This window comes from Callionymus lyra, chromosome 12, assembly GCF_982586985.1.
Source record: "Callionymus lyra chromosome 12, fCalLyr1.hap1.1, whole genome shotgun sequence".
Classification (NCBI taxonomy): Eukaryota; Metazoa; Chordata; class Actinopteri; order Syngnathiformes; family Callionymidae; genus Callionymus; species Callionymus lyra.
This window is the reverse complement of record NC_141829.1, coordinates 15304486-15325872: the sequence shown is the minus strand read 5'-3', so window position 1 is coordinate 15325872 and position 21387 is coordinate 15304486.

The following is a 21387-nucleotide window of genomic DNA, read 5'->3' as shown; positions in this document are numbered from 1 at the left end:
CTTCCTCCTCCTCCGCCACTTCCTCTTCCTCATCTTCATTGAAAATTCAGCTCGGCAGCGAATGAATGAAGGGAGCGACAGAAGCCGAGCGGAGGAGTGGACGTCAGAGTAGCAGAATGCGTGGGCACAGAGGAAGCGTGGGAGCGATGGAGAGAGGGAGGAGGTGTGACTCTCAATCTTGCCTTTTACTATGATTTTATTTTTTTTTCAAACATCTCTCATTGTGTTTTTAAATAGTGAATGACTGCATGCGTTACACAACATCCAGCAGCGAATCCGAGTTTATCGCAGGTATGACACAGAAGCCCTTACTCAGCATTTATCACTCCTCCTCTGCATCTTCACCCTGTCTGTGTTCTTAGGTCTGCCGAGGCTTGAACGTTATTATTAGTTTGAAAAGTGGGCAGGTTTGATCCGCCGGCGTGACCGTAGGCTTGAAGAGGATCTTCGTGACTTCGCAGTTTTAAGTTTCAGGACGATCAGCAACATTTTGTGGCAAAAATGCATTGGCGGAGGCTGTCGGTGGCAGCAGATGGTCGGATGTCACAGACGGGCCTTATCAGACGACGAGGAGAGAAAAACAGGAACCGGCGTCGGAAGTGGAAAATAACATTTAAAATCATTGATGATGATGCTGATGATAACGAGTGATGAAGGAGGAGGAGGATGGAGAGTAAGATGATAATGGTGGTGACAGTGGAGGGTAATACATGATAACCATAGAAGATGATGGATGGCAAATGATGGTGGAGGATGATGTATAAGAGACAGAGGAGGTTGGATGGAAGGTAGAGATGAAGGATGATGGATAATAGATGATGATAGAAAGAGGATGTTGGATGGTAGGTGGAGATGAAGGATGATTTATAATAGATGATGACAGAAAGAGGATGTTGGATGGAAGGTGGAAATGAAGGATAATGGATAATAGATGATGATAGAAAGAGGATGTTGGATGGTAGGTGGAGATGAAGGATGATTTATAATAGATGATGATAGAAAGAGGATGTTGGATGGAAGGTGGAAATGAAGGATAATGGATAATAGATGATGATAGAAAGAGGATGTTGGATGGTAGGTGGAGATGAAGGATGATTTATAATAGATGATGATAGAAAGAGGATGTTGGATGGAAGGTGGAGATGAAGGATGATTGATAATAGATGATGATAGAAAGAGGATGTTGGATGCCAGGTGGAGATGAAGGATGATTGATAATAGATGATGATAGAAAGAGGAGGTTGGATGGTAGGTGGAGATGAAGGATGATTGATAATAGATGTTGATAGAAAGAGGATGTTGGATGGTAGGTGGAGATGAAGGATGATTGATAATAGATGATGATAGAAAGAGGATGTTGGATGCTAGGTGGAGATGAAGGATGATTGATAATAGATGATGATAGAAAGAGGAGGTTGGATGGTAGGTGGAGATGAAGGATGATTGATAATAGATGATGATAGAAAGAGGATGTTGGATGCTAGGTGGAGATGAAGGATGATTGATAATAGATGATGATAGAAAGAGGATGTTGGATGCTAGGTGGAGATGAAGAATGATTGATAATAGATGATGATAGAAAGATGATGTTGGATGGTAGGTGGAGATGAAGGATGATGGATAATAGATGATGATAGAAAGAGGAGATTGGATGGTAGGTGGAGATGAAGGATGATGGATAATAGATGATGATAGAAAGACGATGTTGGATGGAAGGTGGAGATGAAGGATCATTGATAATAGATGATGATAGAAAGAGGATATTGGATGGAAGGTGGAGATGAAGGATGATTGATAATAAGATGATGATAGAAAGAGGATGTTGGATGGAAGGTGGAGATGAAGGATGATTGATAATAGATGATAGAAAGAGGATGTTGGATGGTAGGTGAAGATGAAGGATGATTGATAATGGATGATAATAGAAAGAGGATGTTGGATGGAAGGTGGAGATGAAGGATGATGGATAATAGATGATGATAGAAAGAGGATGTTGGATGGTAGGTGGAGATGAAGGATGATGGATAATAGATGATGATAGAAAGAGGATGTTGGATGGTAGGTGGAGATGAAGGATGATGGATAATAGATGATGATAGAAACAGGATGTTGGATGGGAGGTGGAGATGAAGGATGATGGATAATAGATGATGATAGAAAGAGGATGTTGGATGGTAGGTGGAGATGAAGGATGATGGATAATAGATGATGATAGAAACAGGATGTTGGATGGGAGGTGGAGATGAAGGATGATGGATAATAGATGATGATAGAAAGAGGATGTTGGATGGTAGGTGGAGATGAAGGATGATTGATAACAGATGATAATAGAAAGAAGAGATTGGATGGTAGGTGGAGAAGAAGGATGATTGATAATAGATGATGATAGAAAGAGTTGCATGGAAGGTGAAGATGAAGGATGATGGATAATAGATGATGATAGAAAGAGGATGTTGGATGGTAGGTAGAGATGGAGGATCATTTATGATGGGTCATGATAGAGGATAGATTGTAATAGAGGATGATCGATTATAGATGGAGGATGTTGGACGATAGGTGAAGATGGATGATAATTAATGGCAGATAGAGAATGACACATGATAGATGGAGGATGGAGGATAAAATATGGATCGTATGATAATATGGATTTGGAGGATGATGGAGAAAATATTACGAGAGATGACGAGTGTGATGATGGATGATAGATGATGAAGGATGAAAGATTTAGGATAATAGATGATAGATGAACATGTACGATGAGGGATGACAGATGGATAATACCAACTGATAGATAGAGGATGACAGATATAAGAGGATGATGGATGAAAGATGACGATGGAGGATGATGGATTATAGACAGAGGATGTTAGATGACAGGTTGAGGATGACAAATGATGGATGGAGGATAAAGGATGTACGATGATGGATGACAGATAGAGGACAACAAATGATGGAAACGATGGAGGGTGACGGATGAAAGATGACGATGAATATGATTAATTGAAAGATTATAATGGATGATGGATGGATAATAGATGACAGATGAAGGATGATGGATGAAAGATGTTGGATGATAGACGACTATGGACGATAGATGTCCACGAATATGATGGATTGATAGATGATAATGGAGGACGATGGACGAGATGAATAAAAATAATTAGAAAGATTTTCTACGTGGACATTTGGTGGAATCATCATCATCATCATCATCACCATCATCATCATCACCATCTTCATCACCATCATCACCATCTTCATCACCATCATCAGCATCATTACCATCTTCATCACCATCATCACCATCTTCATCACCATCATCACCATCTTCATCACCATCATCACCATCATCAGCATCATCACCATCTTCATCACCATCATCACCATCATCAGCATCATCACCATCTTCATCACCATCATCATCATCATCATCATCATCATCACCATCTTCATCACCATCATCATCACCATCTTCATCACCATCATCATCACCATCATCACCATCATCACCATAATCATCATCACCATCTTCATCACTATCACCACCATCATCATCATCATCATCATCACCATCATCACCATCATCACCATCTTCATCACCATCATCACCATCTTCATCACCATCATCACCATCATCAGCATCATCACCATCTTCATCACCATCATCACCATCATCAGCATCATCACCATCTTCATCACCATCATCAGCATCATCACCATCTTCATCATCACCATCTTCATCACCGTCTTCATCACCATCATCACCATCATCACCATCTTCATCACCGTCTTCATCACCATCATCACCATCATCACCATCTTCATCACCATCATCGTAATCATCATCATCACCATCTTCATCACCGTCTTCATCACCATCTTCATCACCATCATAATCATCACCATCATCACCATCATAACCATCATCACTGTCTTCATCACCATCATCCCCATCATCACCATCATCACCATCATCACTGTCTTCATCACCATCATCGTCATCATCATCACCATCATCACCATCACCATCTTCATCACCATCATCAGCATCATCCCAATCATCACCATCTTCATCATTACCATCTTCATCACCGTCTTCATCACCATCATCACCATCATCACCAACTTCATCACCATCATCGTAATCATCATCATCATCATCTTCATCACCATCATGGTCGTCACATGTTTAAATAAAAAAAAGCCTGGACCGCGTTCACTTCACACATGACTGACCAGTCGTCCAGAAAATGATGAAGCAAACCTTCGATGCGTTTCTCTTCAGGTCTTGTCGCTCCAGAATGTAAATCACAGACTAACTATTAAACTTTCATTCCGGAGTAAATGCACAGTTGCTAATGCGTGACACTTCCATCTGTCTTGATGTCACTTCATGGTGTGGAAGGATGTGTGTGGGGGTGTGGGGGGGGTCTCCCTGCACCAGTGCTGCAAGACGTTATGTTAGTATCTGCGCTACAGACACGTTTATTTCAGCTCTAATAGTTAGAAAATAAGCTCTGGCTCCGTGTTTCACGCTAAATTACCTCCTTTAATGCTGTACGAGTGATGAGAGCAGCTCATTTACATGCTGAGTGAAGTCATCACACACGTTAACAAACACGCTCTCCCTGCAGCCCAGAGAATGTCCCATGATGCACCACACCGGCAGGAAAACCACTCCCGTGGACACCCAGCTTAAAAACGGATGAACTTTCTGACCTGGTTTGGGGGCCACATGAAGCCGTCTGACGGCCTCTATGTGGCCCACATAGGACAATTAAAATATACTACTAAAAAGTTTTACATTCAGTTTAATTTATTTTAAATACCAAACTTTATATTGGCCAGAAGGTCACAGCAAAGTACGGGTGTGTATTAGCAAGAATCTGGCGATACATCGGAAATGATACAATATATTGCGATACTGTAGTAACAAGGATATATTTGTAGTATTGTCGAGTACTTGACTCTGGTGTTGAAGATTTTACAGACCACATATCTCTTGACGAAGCTGTAATTGCTTTCTTAAAAAAGCTGCTTAAGTGAACCGTATCCTCTCGTCCTCAGTCCACAGGATCTCATTGTCATTTTAGCCGGAGGATGTAATGACTGCAGCCATCTAGTGGCCAGAAGTTACAACACAAAATAAAAAAAATGAAATGCAGTGAATATTTGCACGTTAATTGAAAATTAAAAAAAGCTATTTTATTTATTATGACTATATATATATATATATATATATATATATATATATATTTAAATATATTTAAATAAATATGTTAATAATATACAAATGCCAAAAATATGCAGATAAAATAAAGATATTCGATACAGGCCTGTTGAATATCGATATAGTATTGTGAGAGGGAATAAAATGCAGAATATTTTAGGGTATCCAAATTTTCTCACACCCCTAAAGCAAAGCCCCTAAGTCACATGACCATGGACGACTTTACTTAAAAGTCAATAAATCAAGGACTAAAGATGATCCGTTATTCACTCACTTTTGCATCTTTGTCACTTTGTGGTGTATCGTCGTGTTGAGGCCATCCCAGCTACTCGGGGCAAGAGACATGGATTGGTGTGTTTTTTTTTCTGTGGGAGGAAGGAAAACCATGAGAAGAAGGTCCAGACAACAAACATCTCATCCTGCTGACGCCGGCTCTGGAGGAGACAGAAGAAACAGATCCTCATCCCTCACTCGCCGTCACCTCGTGTGTTTAATCTCCCGACGTTGAAGGACAACCGTGTGCCTTCATACTGTCGAGCCAGCAGGCGTCCTCGCCGCTCGTACGGCACGTTTGTGACGTGTTCACACCACTGTTGAAAAACAACCCGGGTCCCATGGGGGTCCCCTCCCCTGCTACAACAACAACTGTGTGTGTGTGTGTGTGTGTGTGTGTGTGTGTGTGTGTACAGATGCTGCTCCGGCCTTCACACCGGCTAATGGAAGGTCCCATTAAAACTACGACAAGCTAATAGTTCTGTAAATACTGGAGCCGCTGCCGCTCTGATGGCCGTCGTCAATTATTGATTAGCTTTACGAGATATCAGCAGAACAAACAACAGCATATCCACCTTATTTTTACACGGAAATCTTGGACATCAATGAGATTCTCATGAGTTATCAAAAGACTTTGAGATACACATAGGTTGTGTATGACTTCAAATTCATATCACAATAACAGTGTATATCACATTAAAGTGTTTTTAAAGCATATATTGTGCAGAAGAAGATAAATATAAGAATAAATAAGGGTTGTACCTCAGAGGTAAACAATTCTTCAAAAGAATAAAGTCGATATTATAAACAGTACTTTAAGTAAAAGAGGTTTTTAAAGGTCAAATGGCAAAAACTGTGAAAAAAAGTAGGTTTATTTCGTAAACAAACATGAAATTTTCTTAAAAAGTAGCCGCTCTATGGGTTACAGCTATAATTTCATACCCTAGATATAGACGCTATTGCGCTAATGTGAAGCTTTAACAGAGATTGTTATGTAAAGAGATGCCTCACTCACGGTTGGTGACAATATATATGTGTAGTATTGTCGAGTACTTGACTCTGTTGTTGCAGTATTTACGGACCATGTGACTCCTTATGAAGTCGTAACTGCTTTCATTTGTTTTAAAACAAAAATATGTAAAAACATCAGCTTTGAAAGCTGCTGGAGTCGACTGTATCCTCTCATGCTCAGTCATGGCCGGAATATTGTGGGATTTCCTTGTTACTTTCGTTGCGGAGGACGTAATAACTGCTGCCATGTAGCGACCGGAGGTTAAATAAAAACTCATTGTACATTTTTAAACACAGTTTATCTAACTGTAAACCATAAACAAACTGGAGAAATAAATGGTTTAAAAGCCGAAGAAAAATGGATAGTGAGGTCGAATATTGATGAAAAAACTAGATATATCGCTGCATTGACGTTTTCTAGTCAAGAGTATCCTCTCGTCCTCTGTCACTGCAGGGATTGAACTGTTTTTTACAAATATAAATTACTTACTTATTTAATGGTCTAGAAAGGCGCTCTAGAAATAACCATTACTTACCAACTTACTTACTTAATTTGGCTGTGGAGGATGTAATAACTGCTGCCATCTAGTGACCAGAAGTTTAAATTACAATACAAAAATAAACAAACACCGTTAATGTTTAAATTGTTAATTATAATAAAATAAATGGAATTGTTTCACACACCATTGAAATACACAGCGTGAAATAACTTTGATAACCGACCACCAGGCCTCTAACAAGAGGTCAATAGGTTTTTGTATCCAATATACACATGATATGACTCACTTCCTGCGATAAAACAGAAGATAATTTAATTCCCGTGCTGATGCTACACGTGCACGCCCTCCTGACCTGCACAAGAAGATCCCATTCTTTCCATTAAACGACGAGCGCGTCCTCTGGTGCGTGTGACTCCCGGTGATGAGCGGCGATCGCCCATCCAATGGAAGTTTGCAAATGATCTGAAGTGACTGTGACAGAGCCATGCTGGGCCTGCTGCATATTTATTAAAGCCTGACAGAGTGTGGCTGAAGAATAGACATCGCCGCTGATGAAGACAAGTGACAGTGCGAGAGGCGTCACACATGAAGGCTCGGTTCACCCAATTTCGTGCGTATCAAAAGCTCCTTCTGTCACGTTGTCAGAGAACCCACAACCTGCAAGACCACCAGGACGTCTGCCGTGTAACCATGCTACCGATCCTGCTTCATATATCTTTAAAAATGTATTCTGTCTCCTCTACTTATGCATAATTGCTCAGTTTATCTTTCGCTTTTCAGTGCACGATGTCAACCGCATGTGTATAGAAGCCATTTTTGACAACGTCGAACATTAGGAGTGTATATCGGCAAGAACCTGGCGATAAGATACTCATCGCAATAATAGGCGCAGCAATACAATACATTTTAATACTGTGGCAAAGTATATAGTTGTAGTATTGTCGAGTACTTGACTCTAGTGGTGCAGAATTTACTTCTTGACTAAGTCGTAACTGCTTTCATTTGTTTTGAAACCAAAATACGTCCAAACATCAGCTTTAGATGCAGATTCTGGAGTCGACTGTATCCTCTCGTCCTCAGTCATCGCCGAGATCTCGTGGGATTTCATTGTTCCTTTCTTTGCGGGGGGAGGTAATGACTGTTGCCATCTAACGCCCCCGGAAGTTTAATTACCATAAAAACACATTGAATATTTGCATCTTAAATGTAAATAAATATATATATATTTTTAATCGAATTTGTCATTTTTTAAACACACTTTATTGAACTGTAAACCATAAAAACTATAGTAAATAAATAAAAACAAAAATGATTTGAAAGCCAAAGATTAATAAAACGATACAGTACTGTCGAATATTGATACAGTATCATGAAATAAATATTTTGCGATAAATTGTGTATCGATATTTTCATCAACATCCCTAGCAAATATTACACCCATTTGTATCTTTGCCTGCCGTTGTAATCGTAAACAAAAAAATATTTAATTTTATTAAAAAATGATTGAAATGTAGACCATAAAATAGCTAGGTCAAAAATAAAAAGCGAAATCACAAACATTTAAATTGATACAAAGCTGTTGAATATTGGTATCTTGATAAAAAACATGGCAATACTTCAGTGTAGTGATATTTTCTTGCCACAAACGCACACATAAATGCAGGAAAATCGCACATAAAATCCCTCCAGCAAACAATAGAAGCAGGAGAACGTTGGTATGTAAATGACTGTAAATAAGTGCAGTCTATGGGGGAGATGTTTGTCTGTGTGTTGTGCGAGCGAGATGGTCCTGTAGGCTCGTCTCGCTCCGTCATGTGAAACCGTCAGATGGGTTTTCATTCTTCAGCGCGTTCCTCTCTTTATCATCCATTAGAATCATTAGATGCTGGGAATTAAGATAAGCGCTCGCGTGGCTGAATCAATTACACTTCTTTTAATGAAGGCCGGGATTGAAACTCGCTCCGACTTGAGGATTCTATTACAATACACTCATTTCTCGCTGTCACTTTAATGCAGAACAAATGGTTTCAACCAGATTCATCTTTCAAATGGAAACATTAGAATAATATTCTTCAGAAATGGACAAATAAAGATAAAGATTCTTCCTCGATAAAAAACAATACGTGGAAGTCTAACCATTAGCTTAATTAGCTCTTTAGTGTTTATTCCTTTTTTCTATTTTAATTACTTTTCCTGCTGATGAATACGTGTTTTTATATTAAATTCATTTGATTTTGATTCACATCCTCTCTTCATTAACATATATTTCAATTTTCTTTTTATAAAATTGATGTCATTTCAGTTAAAAAACAAGAATAATATTTGTATTTTTTATTTTAGCTTATTTTAATAATTTAAAGAAAACATCTAAACTAATCAATTCAATAAACTGGATTTTGATAGTCTTTCTTTCTATTTGTTTTCGGTTAATTTTTAACCAAAATAAAAATGTATACCTTTTTGATATTGTTTTATTTTGTATAATAACTTATTTTAATTTGTATATAATTACATTTTTAAAATTACTTCAACCGATTCTGACGTGAAACTTTGCGAATTTCAAAATAGTAAAACTGAATGTAAATGAAGTGGGAAATAATTACACAAAAAATGATTGTAAAAATATTGTTAATATAAAAATACTATTATTTAAAGATGCTAGAAATGCTTTTTTTTCCCAAAAATAAAAATATCAATATTAATACTTAAACTACTTAGTAGGTGATATTTAATAGAAATGTGTTGTTGTTTTTTTGCAAAAGAAAATATAAATATAAATTTTAAAAAAAACTACGTATTTAGTGTTATTTAATAGAATATTTGATATATATTTTTATATGTATATATAAAAATTAATTAAAAAATATAAATTAAAATTACCTAGTAATTGATGTTTTTTTGCCAATTTATTATTATTTTATTTCAATAAAAATACTTAAACTACGTATTTAGTGATACTTAAAAGAAATGGTTTGGGTTTTTTTGCCCAAAACATAAAAAATAAATACAAATACCTAATTTTTAAAATATTTAATTTGAATGTTTTTTTTAATTGTTTTCAGTTCAATTGTTTTTGTGACATTTTTTGTGCTAAAAACTTATTTTTATTTTCATTTGTTTTGATCTAATTTAAAACTATATATTTTTCAAACATTAAATCTTGAATCAATCATTGTTTTATCAAGATTCAGTGAAATTTAATGTGATTTAAACTGTTTTTCTTTCAAGGACGACCGGTATCATCACCACAAATCATAAGAACAATGGAGAAGAAGACGTAGCTTCTTCTCTTAACACACCAATATAAGAAAAAGTGTAAACAAAAAAACTCAATTTCCTGTCTATTATCAGAGATTTAGCATTTAACTGAAGCTACAAAACACTTCATTTCTTCATGACTGGATCTCAATGAAGCTTCAAATTGCAATTTTTGCTTCAGCCGGTGACAGTTGGAGATAATTCCGACCATCGGAAATCATCCCGGGGGAGGCGTCCACTGCCAGAGAGGACATTTCCTGTTTCCTCTCTCCCTCTCTCTCTCTCTCTCTCTCTCTCGCCACCGCTACACCTCCTCCTCACATCCTCCCACTCCTCTAGTAACCAAAACCTGCACCAGCACTTCAGCCCACACGTCCTCCATCCGAGGATCTGAACCATCCCACATGACAAGGGTTTGATCCTGGTGATCTCCTCCCACTGGCTTCCACAAACTTCCAGAAACAGAAAAGTGTGTGGAAGCAGCTGATTATTCCTCAACGTAAAACATGAAAGAGGTTCATCGAGGAGGGGGGAGACCATGTTAAAGGAGGGGATACAAAGAAACCCCCCTTTCTAATTTCAACGTTGTGTTCATTACACATTCATGTGTGCGACACCAATCACGCGTGTGTTAATTTCACGCGGTCAACAGCGGGTGAGCGCATATCAATTATCCTAATAAAAAATGTAAAAAAAAGCAAATATTCCCAATTTGAAATCACGCGCTCCGGCGCCCCCTGTGAGGAGGTGTTTTTTTTTAGTTTTTTTTTTTAACTACACGTCTGGCTATTATGACTGATTCTGTCGTTACTGTGTGAGTGTGTGTGTGTCCATGTGTGTCTCACATAGATTCTCATTACCACCTCCATAAGTGTGCGCTTTATTAAATATTGAGCGTGTTCTCTTGATTAACGATGATTTAACGTCGCCACAATCACATTTTTATTCTCCGGCCACTAATTGGGCTTTAGTTGTTTGCATATTAATTGATTATCATCCATTTTAAAAAGCGCTGCCCTCGACAAAGACACTTAAAGGTTGCGTGGTCGTGTGATGCATATGGCGTTAGCATGAGCGCACAACGCATCATTTACTCATTTTAGTTGCTTGTTGTGGACTTTTTTTTTTTCTTTTCCCAGAGCTCATGACTACAGGCGAAGAAAAAGATGGGTGTCGCTTTTTGACCGCACAATATATCCCTTTAATTTGGCTAATAAATCATATTTTATTTTTAAACCTGGTTGCCTTATGGCTTAGAGTTTAATAAAATAAAAATATTTCAATTTTTTAATTTATTTTATACAATTAAGATGCAAATATTCACTGCGTTTGTTCAGTATGTGTTGCAATTAAACTTCCGGTCGCTAGATGGCAGTAGTGCGTAGATCCCTCACATCTAAAGGAACGAAGAAATCCCGAGAGATCCCGGCGATGACTGAGGACGAGAGGATACAGTCGACTCCAGCAGCTTTTAAAGCTGATTATGTTTGGACATGTTTTGGTTTCAAAACAAATGAAAGCAGCTACGACTTCGTCAAGAGTCATGTGGTCTGTAAATTCTGCAACACCAGAGTCAAGTACTCGACAATACTACAAATATATTATTTTTCGTGCAGTATTGTGATACGTATTGTATTGCCAGATTCTTGCCAATACACACCCGCAATATTCAATAACCTTTTTTAATGTCATCTAATTTAATCACAAGCAAATTTAACATATTAAAAAGTGCATGTTAACAAAATACATTTTAAATAAAATGGAAAAATTTTGAGTTATACTACTGTGACTAGCGTTACGGCTTCGTTGTTTCCCAACATTTAAACAGATCGTTCAATAGCGCCGTGTATCACATGAAATAGGTTCAAGGACAGTATTTATCCTAATTTTCTGGGACTCCTGTGTTTGTCGTATGTTGTCTTGGGCTTTTTTAGAGTTTTTAAATGTGTATGTATTTTTAAATATGTATTGATTGTTACAGCGCTTTGTGACCCTGGTCTAGAAAGGCGCTTCACAAATAACTATTACTTACTATTTTAAACCAGATTTCACACATAAAGCTTATAAGGTGAAAATGAAAATATTTTAATTGCTTTGCTTGCGTTCTTCAGGTGTTTGAATGGAGACAAAACCTTCTAGTGGTTGAACAGCGCAACTGCGATACAAAGATGGCGGATTGGAATCCATAAATCTCTGTCAAGTAACCGGTTACACGACGGTGAGAAGCTTTGGTTACAGGCGTAAATGTTAATACAGACGGAGAAAACGACTGCTCAATTGCAACTTAAAGTCCCTTTGTTTAAACCCCCCCCCCCCCATTATTCCCTGTTATTCATTATTACGTTAGTGAGCAATCGTTGGGTGCCTGCGATTACAACTGCCATCTGTTGGTGTATTGGTTTTCCTTCTCTTCTTTGCCTGCTTTTTTCCCTTTCTTATGTTTTCCGGTCTGAAAAATGACTCCAATATACATAATTTGAATGCAGATACTGACACATTCTGTGCATAGTTCTAGATACAAGTGTTATTATTTGCTTTTGTATGTGTGTTTTGTAATAACCATGACGGTTGACTTGAACACACAGAAGGTTCTATGTGTATTACATATCATGGAAATGTTATCTATGGACGAGGATGAAGCCCAGTAATATTATTTCCAAGCAGCTTCTACAAACGTGTTGTTCAAGATGTGGAAATGATGCCTCTGTGTACGAGTGAATTTGCATAAACGCGTGGAAAAGAATATAACGAAATGTCGCAACACCGATTTAAATTTAACATATTAAGGTAAGGTAAGGTAAGGTAGAACTTTATTGTTTTTTTCCAATAGCCACAGCAAATACAGCAATTTTCACAAAAAAATAAATCAAAATAGAATAAGAACAAGAACAAAGAGAAATAAAGAGAAAGAACAAGATGATACAATCTAAAGATCTAAAGTCTAAGATAAAGATAAAGAACATAGATCAAATTATTATTATTATTTAGATACATCCAATATTTCGCTGATACACAAACTAATGGCAGCAGAACACACAACTTCTGCTCAACTGTAGGGGGCGCTATCAGGTTAATCTGCTTTAAAAATGGTCATTTACATGATGCAAAGAAAAGAAACATCAGATAATGCGAGGAATTACACGATTTATTGCACTGTTTTTGCATCATTCACTGATTTCTATTTCAATTTTTAATATGTTTTTCCTGCTTCAGCAATAACCCTCACCCTGACCCTAACCCTGACACATCTGAACACGTGGACCCCCAATAAATATACCTTTGTGTTAATAAAGGCACAGGAGTGGTGTGAAGTCGAAGCACTATCTACCGTCGTATCCCCAGGAATGTGTGGGAATCAAGGTGTTAATGTGGCTCAGACACTCCTCAGCTCCGGCGGCACCACCGGCGTGTATTGGCTCATCGAGGTGCAACACTTTCTAGATCAACAACAATGATCCCAGCGAAGGTTTCAGGGAGCAAACCCGGGGGGGGGGGGGGGTCTTCGGGTCTTCCGGGACTTCCACTTGCATTTCAATGTTAATGAGACACGATTGTCGTAATAAAAGGGGAAGAAGGCGGCTCATCCATTGAGTCGAGCTTCTGAAGAGACTCCTCGAAGTCTGTTCTTTAAGAATGCAGACGAGGGTCTCACCAGGGATCGACTCGATCCTTTTGGGGGGTTGAGGAGCAGCACGACCTGCTCAGAGACGCACCAGAAGAAGCAAAGTAAGACTTGAAACAACAGTTGACCAAACACTTGAGTATTGACTTACAATTCACTAGATGTATGACTTGTTTTTCTTTCTTGGCAACATTCAATGAGATTAATAAGAATATCGTTTGTATTTATTGTGCAGTGCTACGCAATTTTAAAGAAAATAATCACCGACTAAAGTAATTCATTTAAAAATTAAAGTTATTTTTTTTCATAATTCTTATTTATTTTGGTTTCCTTGGTCGAAAAAATAACAACTTTAGACTAAGAAATTATTGAAAAAATTCGATACATGTTAAAAAAATAGATGACAACAATATGAAATAGTGTTTCACTTAAAGTTTAATATTGTTTTAGGTTTTTATTTGCTTATTTATTTGAGTTACTTGACAAATAAACGAAAAAATCTATTCAAAATTAAATACAAATAACCATAAATATACAGTATATGCCAAAATAGGTTAGAAGGAAATAATATATAGAGTTAGGGCAAACAAATTCACCTAAATTAACTGTTATACTGGTGTTAAAATGACAAATTGATATAATTTTACCTTATAGGTGAATATATTTTGTTTGTCATTTATAAACTACATTATTTAAAACTTCCTTTTCAAACAAAGAGGAATGAACACGTGATATAGTTTAAAGAAAAGCTTGAAAGAAATACAGATGTTAGTTTAAGTTTAATTCCCCTGTAGTTTGGAACTATATTTTCTGAGGGAGGAACACAAAAAGAGCGGGACGTTGTAGCTGAAGCTGCTGCCCCCGCGACCCAAACCCTTGATAAGAGGAACAAAGTTGATCCAACCCATCTGGACTCTTCAGCACCAACCATGATAACCGACCTCAGCTGAAGCTTATAAAGACGTTTGGTTAATGCATAACTACAATCACAATCTCACTTCCTTCCCGTTCCTCTCTTTATTGAAGCCGTACGACCCGATTCAAGAGCGGAAACGTCGCCACTTCCTGATCCCGGCGATACTCGCGTGTCTCTAAATCTAACTTTATAATCCGGGAAAAGCGGGAGAAAAATGAGGTTCATGTTTCATTTAATGCGTGAACCACGTGACTCGGACGAGTAATTATGACAAATGACTGATGATTCATATTATAGGGGCTGAATATCGTACGCGTTCATATCGCTTTAATCAAAAACTACAGAGGGTTTGGATGTCACGCGCCGGCCGCGGTACTATCAAGCGTGCAGTCGGCCCGGAGGGTAATTCATGGAGGGAAGACGTGCTCATGAATAAATATGTGTGTATCTGTGTACGTCTCTGGTCTACATAAACATTTTATCATTGGTTACTGTTCCCGTCAAATAACATCCGCCTGATTCATCTCCTCTAATAAGCATATTAAATATATATTCATCTCCACCTGTGAAATGAAAAAAAAACACATTCGGGGAGTGGTTCTAGGTATTGGAAAAAAAAACAACGACATTACGACCAGCGGAGAAATCCGAAGCAAACAAAATCCAAAGGATCTGAGGCTCAATCCGGCAACACAAACATCACGATCACGGCCGAGCCTCCAGGTTTGACCCGGCGGATCAATGGGAGCGAGAATTAACCAGCAGTAATTTCAATTTCACATTTGCCGTATCGATTCCACAATTGAGTCAATTATGGTGCGACAACATGAGATTGAACGGAGCGATCTATACTGTATGTGCTCAAGAGGTACCCAAAGAGAAAAAAACAACCTCAGAGAGAAGACCTAGCGACTAAAACCTGCGTAAATATTCTTCTTGCTGCTGGTTTAAAATCCTGTTTTTAAACACTCATTCAAACCCAACGAAGGAAGAGAACTTGTTTACTTTGGCTACTTTAACTCGAAATGTTTTTTCGCTTATTTCGATCGACTGCTTTTCGTGATACGTGGCAAGACATCTAAAAACAATCAATGTTCCTTTATTACTAAGACGGCAAGAGGTTCAACATTTATTGTCAAAGGTCGACCATTAGATCTCTTCTGCGTCGGCCCCAGGGCCTCCCCCCTTTTCTTTGGAAATCCTATATACGGAGGAATTGAAGAACCGTAAAAAAGTCAACTTTCTTTCTTGAACTTTGAATGATGATGAGTTTAATGGTGCGTGGAAAGATAGATTTATACTTTATTCAGATTCACATTTCTAGCAGCACTCGTTTTCAAAAAAGGATAGAAAAAAAAACTAGACAAATCATTGTCCGTTAAGAACAAATAGAAAATACAAAAAATTCTTGCTGCAAATGTAGAAAAATAAAATATGATTATTAAGCCATTTGCATATTGTTCTTTTATTTGCACTTTGTTCTTATGAATCTATTGTCTGCTGTGGACTGGAAACCCAATTTCCCAAAGGAGATCTCAAGCAGGATTAATAAGGTTTATCTAATCTAATCTAATTTATTATGTACATAGTCTTCTTGATCTTCACGGTTCAATTGTTTCTAGTGAAAAACAGCAAGAAAAAAAAATGGACAAATCAATGTGCGATTAAGAACGAATACTAATGCAAAAAATAGCAAAAATAAAATCAACAGTAAGACATATGGTAGATTTAAAAAAAATAAAATATGTGTTTAAAAGTATTCAAAAAGTGTTGACGAAAATAAAAGTTTAAAATCATGAACATGTTCACCAAATAATCTCATTTCGTAACCAAATGTTTGATTTATTCTTCAAGTAAAAATGTGCAATTGGGAATATATATTTAAAAAAAAATGAAATTCTTTTGTTTTGGTTATTACAAAGTGACATCACAGAGGGAAGATGACATCACTAACATGACTACAAACGGAAAATGACCATTTAACATAATCATATTAACGATACAGTCAAACAATTTATTCTCAGGCTGTTGATCTGCTTAAGAGTTGTGAATAATCTTTAAATATTCATTAGTTGGATAAGACTGCGCGTTCATTTTCTGTGGCTGGATCTGGTCCAGACCCCCCGTGGTGCCGAGTATGACTGAGCCTAATCTGAAACCTTAATCTGATCTCGTCAGATTGACCATTCTAATCTGATCCATGAAGCTTATGAAAGTGCGAGTTGTGACTCGGCGCGCTGACTAAGACTAGAGCGAACCAAAACAAAAAGGTCTTCAGCTGGAACAGAATGGCCGAGAGCTGGTTTAAAGCTTATTAAGTCAAGCTCGGTTATCCGTTTAATTAACGTGGCGTTGTGTGTTTAAACTGCCAGACCATGAATATTCATGTCGCCCCGGAAAAGGTTAAGTAGGCGTCCTGTACATGAGAATACTGTTATGTATTTATACACAGCTCATTTGAATTCATCACGTTTCATCGTTTATGTCAACACCTTCTTTACATTCAAGCAAAAGACTAAGGAGGTGAATTCAATGTTATCTATTTTTTTCTCGAGATACTCGTATGCCGTGATACTCGTACCTCGAGATATTTGTATCTCACGATCATGCACATTCTATTAGTACCACTCGCCCACATTTACACGAGGAGAAGGTCAACATTATGGACCAGAAGCTTCTTATCGGCATTTATTTTGAAGGGCAACTAATGTGTTGATTTAAGTGTGTTTTAAATAAATGTTGGACTCTATTGTATCATCAGTGTGTGTCAGTTTCTATAAAACTCTCTTGTCATTGAAATATTTACATTTGCTTAAGCCCTGCCCACTGAATTTTTTTTTTCTGGAGATTAAATCTTGTTTACCGTTATCCCACCCACCCTGCTGTTATTGGTCAAGCATCGAGGTTTGTCAATACACGTTATCAATCCCGGAAGTCTCCACCTCCAAGGGACTTGGTGATTAGAGGTACCTGGAGGAGAGAAGCCATTATTACATCATAATGGACCCTGCTCTCGTAACCTCTCGTTCGCCAAGAACTCCAAAGGAGAACCTAATAAAGTAATAACTTCAAAACCATTCATGATGCACCTTACTGCATCTTGGAGAGGAAGTAAATGTGTTTGTGGTATCCCTTGTGTTGTCTCTGGGTCAAGGTGAACAACCTCCACCACTGCATATGTATTTATGGAAGCTAGGGAGGTCGTTCACCTTGACCCAGAGACAACACAAGGGATAACACAAACACATTTGTTTTCGGGCCTTCGAGTCAAAATGACCCTGAGATAACATGAGGATTAAACAAGCTAGGAACTGCTTGGTCTTCTTCCGATTCTGGTTTCTCAATCGATCACTTGGTCATCAATTCATTCAATAATAATAACCAATAATGAGTGTATAATTACACACACACGTTTAAAAACACTCAATGAGCAGACGAAGTGATAATATTTTCACGAATCTACAGTCAAGAACATTAACTGCGAGACTCACTTTGGTGAAGACGAAGTGACTAAAAATAAGTGCTTGGCCGTCATTATCGGAGAATATCACTCGTCCTTTTAAGATAAAGTATCGCGAACTGCCGCGTGGAAATAACAGGGGAAGTCAAGACCGGAATATCTGGAGATACGAGTATCATGAGATACGAACATCACAACACGCGAGCATCTTGAGATAAAAAGAAATTGCATTTGAGCGGTGACTTGAACTAGTGTCTTGAACGCACCCCCACTTTCACCCAGAGGTGTGAAAACAGGATAACAAACGGCTTAATACTACATTATGAGACGTGCAGTATTAAGCAAAACCACCAAAACAAACAGTTAGTCATTTATAATCCGACTTTCCAATATTTATTTTTGGGAATATTGTCACTTTAGCTGGTGAAAAACGATCAGAACCAGCTGCAGGAGTGTGTGACTCACACCTGGCTGTCATAATCTCACAATATACAAAGCAGTGTTGACGCTCCTTGTTTTGCATGTTATTTAGCGACATGTGAGTCTGTCACCTCAGAGCTTCTGACTCAGAGGCGGTTAAATCTTAACCTCAGACATAACGTTAATTATGTGTGTGGAGGTATTTGCATTTTCAAAGTTTTCGCTGGAAAAAAACTCCCTCGTCAAATGTTCTTTGGAATCCCAGATATATTATAACGTAAATATTTATCTGTGAGGCTGACAAGTATCTTCTAAATTCATCTTTTATCTTTTTGGATGAAGTCCTACCAGCCATTTTGACTTCAATTTTCTGTTACTTCCAACACTAATGTCATCATTTATTATATAAAAAATACACCTAACTGTGTAATTCCAATACTGTATATTTAAAGAACCATCTGAGCAATACAGAAATTAACAGAAAGGTCACACCTGAAATATTGAACTCTATAAACTTAAGGAGTTTGAGCAGAAATTGGCTATTTTTCACCGGTTTTAATGCACAATAAGCTATTTAATATTTATCACAAGAAAATTATACTTATTGAAAAAAATGAAAAAATTCTACAAAATGGCTCTGAATCCAGATGATCAAAATGAAATCACTTCTGCATTTACCCATTTTTATTAATAGATTCTTTCTTTTGGTATTATGTTCAAGAAAACATGAATAGATGGATGGATGGATGGATGGATGGATGGATGGATGGATGGATGGATGGATGGATGGATGGATGGATGGATGGATGGATGGATGGATGGATGGATGGATGGATGGATGGATGGATGGATGGATGGATGGATGGATGGATGGATGGATGGATGGATGGATAGATGGATACATGGATAGATGGATGGATGGATAGATGGATAGATGGATAGATGGATGGATAGGTAGATAGGTAGATGGATGGATGGATGGATGGATAGATGGATAGAAGGATAGAAGGATAAATTGATGGATGGATGGATGGATGGATGGATGGATGGATGGATGGATGGATGGATGGATGGATGGATGGATGGATGGATGGATGGATGGATGGATGGATGGATGGATGGATGGATGGATAGAAGGATAGAAGGATAGAAGGATAAATTGATGGATGGATGGATGGATGGATGGATGGATGGATGGATGGATGGATGGATGGATGGATAGAAGGATAAGTGGATGGATAGATGGATGGATGGATGGATGGATGGATGGATGGATGGATGGATGGATGGATGGATGGATAGATGGATAGATGGATAGATGGATAGATGGATGGATGGATGGATGGATGGATGGATGGATGGATGGATGGATGGATGGATAATTCTGAAAACTGAAAACATCTTTTGTGAATCTTATAACAGTTTATTTGGATTATCTTGTATTTATTTTTTACAATGAACACTACAACGTTAGCTAAGTAGCGAGCGTGCTCGGGAATATTTTGAGCCGGGATAGCGTGGAAAATAAATGGAGCGTGTCGCTGAGTGACGACTTGGAAGACCTATTTAAAAATGCGATGGGAACACAGAGAGCGACCTGTGCACATAGCAACACGACAGGATGCTGTTTTGAAACACGGGCGACCTGATGCGATACACGTCAGATAAGGCGCCACTTCGGCAGACGAGCTGTTTATTATCAAGGAGTGCGAGTGTGAGCGGCGAGCCAATATTTGTCAGCGCAGGAAACCTAATATCAACAAACAGGGAACCCTTTCCTGAGCGACGGAGACACCCGAGCCCGCGGCGCTGCTACGACTATTTATATCGGCGACTCTTCTCTAAACGACTGAACGTTGAGAGTCGTTTAAAACGACGATTCAGCTCGATTTCCCCGCGAAATCCACGGGTTCTCGCTGACATAATTGACCTATGCAGAGACGGGAGTGACCTTGTCTCCGAACAGTCGGGTTTGGTGCTGAGCCAGCACTCTCACCCGTGAATGAAAGGGGGAATAAAGAGGGGGGAGGAAGTCACTGCCTCTGGTTATGATGAAGGTGTTTTACCATATTTATCATCCAAGAGGGGGGGAGGGTAGGCGGGGGTTCTCTGGTTCCGACGATAACATGGGCATGAGCAAGGGTCCTTTAGGGTCACAGGAGACCAGGGACAGTTGGTTTTGACCATGTGAAAGACATATTTTCCTCTGTGCTACTTTCTGAATAAAACACTTTGATTTGTTATTAGGAACTGGGCTTCTTCGCTCTGACTGCTGCCCCCACGACCCAGATTTGGGGAAGAGGATAATTCTTCTCTAGGGTGATTAATACTGTTATTCTTCCCACATTTGGTAAAATCTAAGTGGTCACAGATACACAAAAGATACACATTTTACTAATATATTCAAGATATAATTAGAAAAATACCACGGACCAGTTCAATGTTAGGATTATATTCATGTACGGACATTCGAATAGAAAAAAAGTAAAAATACAAAAGCCGTGTATAAAAACTATAATTAAGTGCATGAAAAAAACACCATACTTGCTGAATCAGCAAGTACTCTGGACTGGTTGCAACACGATGGTCATGTACTTTTATCTATGTATGTTCGATTGTATGCTGATGATGGTGTTGTGTATGTGTGTCTCCTACATCTTTTAGAGACTTTGTGGGAGAACTTTATAAAGTAACAAA